This window comes from Sitophilus oryzae, unplaced genomic scaffold (genome assembly GCF_002938485.1).
Source record: "Sitophilus oryzae breed Bouriz unplaced genomic scaffold, Soryzae_2.0 scaffold_562_pilon_pilon, whole genome shotgun sequence".
NCBI lineage: Eukaryota > Metazoa > Arthropoda > Insecta > Coleoptera > Curculionidae > Sitophilus > Sitophilus oryzae.
In genome coordinates, this window is record NW_022147154.1 from 3,733,913 (window position 1) to 3,739,337 (window position 5,425).

A 5,425-nucleotide genomic window follows, 5' to 3' on the forward strand; every position below is an offset into this window, starting at 1 on the left:
GTAACAATTTTAATGCTTTAGTTCTCTAGACGTCTTTAAGTTTTTAAAACCAAATATTTTATTAAAGTTTTTCTATTTAGTAAGTTTTGTATTGCAATAATAAAAATAATACTACCTTGTACAGAGTGTCTAAACTTTTATATCAAATAATTGCCAGCTTTAAACGGCAATAACTTGTTTAATTTAAATGGAACGCCATATATGTTTTACATGAATCAAATGCACAATTCAAATGTTATTATAACCTATCCCTTCAAGTTTTCGTAGAAAATACATTTTCTTATAATTTAGACCTCATTTATTACCTACCCATTGAATATTTTTATTAGTCTATTTAAATTAAACAAGTTATTGACGTTTAAACCTAGCAATTATTTAAAATAAACTTTTAGACACTCTATAAGGTAGTATTATTTTCATTATTGCAATACGAAGTTTAGTAAATAGAAAAACTTGGTTTTAAACAGAACAATACTTGGTTTTAAAAACTTAATACGTCTGGAGGAATGAAGCATTAAAACTGTAACTGTATTTTCACAAAATCGTAAATATTTCAAAAACGGTCAGATTAAAGTGCGGTAAACCTTAATTAAATCCTTGTATGTGAATTTTTAATAAACAAGGATTAAACTGACCTGTATTTTAATCGTAGAAAAAAAAATTAAATGTAATAATATACAGGGTGTTCCATTTAAAAAATACAAGTTTAATATTTTTTATTTATTTGTGATACTCTGTACCGTTTGAAAATAATTTTAAATTGTAGCGTTAGTAGTCCTCAACCACTAACAAAAAACCACTCTAAAAATCTAATCGTGTGGCTACAAATACTCCGTGTCGAATGAGCTGATAAACCCTATATATCGTACTCATTTAAGATATAAAAAGAGGGTTCTTGTATAGATAAAACGCATGCCGAAGTAATTTATTAAATTTTGTTTTATTGTTTCGCTATAATAATTTAATAGTGACCAAAATAACTAATACTGGTCTAAGAATAACATGACATATTTTATTTTTGTGCATAACGCTTTAATTTTAGCTGTTCATCTCTGCGCTTTACTAATAATACGACTAACTATATAAAGAAAAGACACAGACGTGCTTCAAACTCGTCTACGAACTATCTTTGATAATCGACCGAAAAAATCGATAAAAACCTAAAGAAAATTATACTTGACTGTTGTTCAAAAACACTTTATATTTATGTATCTTGTCCATATAATCGCTCTCAAGAGAGGAGTCAGTTTATGCTAAGGATGTTCAATATACATCGATGCATTACAAATATCGATTACAATCTTACAATATATTAAATAAATCTGATAGATATAGAATGAGAATGAGTAGATAGAGACAGATCTAATGATAATGTATTTACTTCTAGAAATTAAAAAGAGTCGGAAAATTATGAAGAAATGTTGTAGAAAAAGTTTTAGGGAAGATTGAGATATTATGCAATTTAAATTTGATTTTGTTAAAAAAAAACAAGTTTTTTAAATGACACACCCTGTACAAGGTGGCAAAATATAGTGTATCTAACTTTTGTGGATGATTCTACAGATAAAAATAAAATAAAAAGTTTCTATGAACATATGTCCTAAAATACTTCCGGAGGAAGTTACAGCAACTAAAATGGCAAATAAAAATTATATACTTTATTTATTTATAACAACATTGGTAACCCGTTTTTCTTCATATTTGGTACCTACTTTTATACATATTTTAATGCCAGAGCGAATAGTGTTAGTATAAAAATCCGTAATAGTCCTGAAAGGATATTTTCCATTGGGGTAGAGGGTACTACCGATGGTACTCTTTTTTATTACAGTTGGGAAAACTGAAATATGCACATGAGTTTTAATCATCTGCTGATGATGCTAACATGGTTAGCGAAACGCGTGTCTAGTACAAAAGTAAAAGTGTATTGGTGTATTGTGGTGATTTAGTGTTTTATTTTGCGGTACATTTTTTATCAAAATGGATAAGTAATTTCAGCAGATGATACACTCACCGGCAAAAAAAAACGGCCACTAAAAACTAGTCTCACTTTCAAAGTTGGATTTCTCGCGAACCACTCATTAGATTTTGATGATTTTCTTTTAAATTGTAAATTAATTCCTTCTTAACAGATGCTACGTTAGAAATGTTTATTCAGAATTTATTTTGAGCATATACACGGCACAACAATAAGACGAAGTTTTTTGTCCGAACTTTGTAACACCCTGTAGTGTGCAGCAGCTGTAGTAGCTATTGCTAAATCAAATCACATTGTAGCCTCATTATTTGTGAGCATTTTGTTTTTTTAATCACGACATTATCTCTATTTGTATTGGAGATACGCTGCTTTAAAACGAACGTCTCGGAAAAATGCTTCGCAGACAAAACCGCTGTTCATCCGTGAAAAGGACTTTAGTCCATTGCTCAATATCCCAATTCACATGTAAACGCGCAAACTGAGTACGTGCTCGACGATGTCTTGGAAGTGGCTGGTGTCCTGTGGCAGGCCTCCTTGCAGACAAGCTGTTTTCTTTTAGTCTTCGTCGGATTGTTCTCGCACTGACTTGAGTTCTACGCAGATGTTGATTCTGAAACTCTGCAACTCTACGATTTCGTAAAGTATTCAGGGCAATAAAGCGGCCATCAATTGCATTTGTATTCCGTTTTGATCCGGAACCCACTCGCTGGTGAAATTTCCTGTTTCCATATACCGATTCCAGGCATCCTGGACTGTTGTTCGTGGTATACCCAGGGTAGCGGACACATAACGTCGACTTTGGCCATCCTCGATTAAAGCCACAATACGATCAACATCCGTCACAGATAATGGCATTTCTTAATTCGACAATGATGTCTCCTTGATTATTTACACATAAAACTTTCTGTCTGCGAAGCATTTTTTCGAGACGTTCGTTTTAGAGCAGCGTATCTCCAATACAAACAGAGATAATGTCGTGATTAAAAAAACAAAATGCTCACAAAAAATGAGGCTGATTTGATCTAGCAATAGCTACTACAGCTGCCGCACCGTACAGGGTGTTACAAAGTTCGGGCAAAAAAATTTCGTCTTATTGTTGTGCCCTGTATATCTGCTCAAAATAAATTCAGAATGAAAATTTCTGACGTAGCATCCGTTAAGAAGGAATTAATTTACAATTTAAAAAAAATCATCAAAATCTAATGAGTGGTTCGCGAGAAATCCAACTTTGAAAATGGGACTAGTTTTTGGTGGCCGGTTTTTTTTGCCGGTGAGTTAATAAAAAACTAGGACTTTTTACTTTAAAAAGGTGCTATGTGTTTAATCTCAGAACTTATTCACTACTCACCAGCTATCCAAAAGTTCGTATACTATTACGATTATTCCCCTGAACACGTGTTCACAGCCTATTCACACCAAGCCTGTCGACTTTCTATCATTTATCATTTACATGGTATATGATATCATTCTGCGTATAGTATGTGGTATCATCCTATGGTAATCAAAAATAAGCAAGCAAAACAATTTCCGATGCACGTGATCAACTTTGAGTGACAAGCGATGGCAACAGTGCTGCCAGATTGTGATGGATTTATGAGATGAATCTTAATTTAAAATTGACAAACAATATAATATTATATCATTTCTTAGAGAGTTTTACGTTTTATTTTTAAATTTGTTTTATAGCTTATTTTACTTATAACATACTGGTAAAAACTAGTCCATTATGAAGATTATTATAAGAGTTATTGTGGGTTATTTATTTATTGATGTACATCTTACAACGCCATAAGTGGTAATAACAAGTAAGAGGGTGCTATTAATGCACAAACTAATAATCACAGAATTTAATAAAAACTAACTTTGCTTATCAATCAAACTTTACTTCTCTGTGTGTGTGTGTGTGTGACTGCAGTCAATTGTAATAACGACCTTTACTGTCACGTTCTCGTTCAAATTGTTTATCAGGGAAGCTACAAGCTCTTTACTTCGATTGTATAAATGTTTCGGCATATTTTCAACAGACAATTTCAAGAAATGCAATACAAAAACTAGAAAATTTAGTTCTTAAAAGAACTGTTTGTTCATAAAAGTGCAATTTTTAAAAAGACAACGAAAATAGGCAAAAAAACGAGAATTGCTCACAAAGATTCAACCACAACACGATATTATACAAAATAATGACTGACATTAGGATAATTGTCAAATAATAAAGGACAACATTGGTGAACACGGCGCAATGTGACCAACATAGCGATAATAAAATTCGGTTTAAACTAATTTTTGCAGCTTTAATCTAAATAAAATATCTGTTACTATCATTTACTCTATAAAGTAAAATGAAGATCTGCTCGGTATCTTAAATTATACAACAAATTTAAACATTTTTGCCAAAATTTCATTTAGTCAGGTTTATACACTTTAATATCAATGTCGATATGATTGATGACGTGAACCAAAAAATGTTTTGCTATTACAATACTTAGATATTCGCTTGTTATGTTGTCACAGGAGTTCTCAACCCCATTGAACTGTTTATAAAACCACAGCTTACTCAGCACTCGCTGGTCATCTGTTTTTGAGTAGTCCATTTATTATTAGTTTTTGAGTAGTATAGAATGCGTCTGTTGTAGTATAGAATGTTTAGTCAAAGTTCAAAACATATATTGTCGAACTCTTACAATCTTTTGAATAAATCACAATCACTTGCCAACCAAATGAAAGAGATTGGCGACGTCATTACAGCATTTCGTAAATTACTGCATATTCTTAATACTAAATGTCATTGTCATTTGATTTCGGTTGATAATTTTATTGACGGACAGCCATCAACGTCAAAACTTCCTTTTAGTAATTGTCATTGTCCTTTGATTTGGGGTTATAATTTTATTGACGGACATCTGTCAATATCAAAATTTAAATTTGATTGTTGCTGTTAAATAAAATTCAATTTTTTTATTGCAAAAATGACGAAAAAATGTCAGTGTTTTCTTCAGAAGCAAATATCTAGATACAAAAAATGAAGCTAAATTGATATGAACCAAATATTAAACTATCGAAAAAAGATGCACCTAGGTGATAAAATAATTTTTAAATTCCTTGCTTTATTAACATATTCCACAGAGTGTTTAAAACTGCCACCAAAAATTAACATTTTGTTTTCCCTCGTATAATTAATACATGGGAACTTTCATTTTTAATTTAGAAAGAGATGCTAAAAAATCAAATAATTTAGCTACAAATTGCTTAAAAATTATCGCAATCGGTTCACAGTCCAGGAACACAATACATAATATAAATATGTAAAACTTCAAAATACATCGAAATTTTAAGGTGTCCGTTTTTCCTGCCTGTGAGTGTGGTTTGATTTCAACTTTCAAAACAATCGATGTATTTTTCGCCCATTCCTAGTCTGCGCATGTTTTCCACCAGTGGAAAATCGACCCG

The 5,425-nt window shown here is 31.5% G+C and overlaps 1 protein-coding gene across 1 annotated transcript in view; it reads right to left on the reverse strand.

Annotated features, from left to right (window-relative positions):
* Window positions 1-5,425, reverse strand: part of LOC115887309 (beta-hexosaminidase subunit beta-like) — a 274,263-nt gene that overhangs the window by 240,914 nt on the left and 27,924 nt on the right. The window lies entirely within an intron of this gene.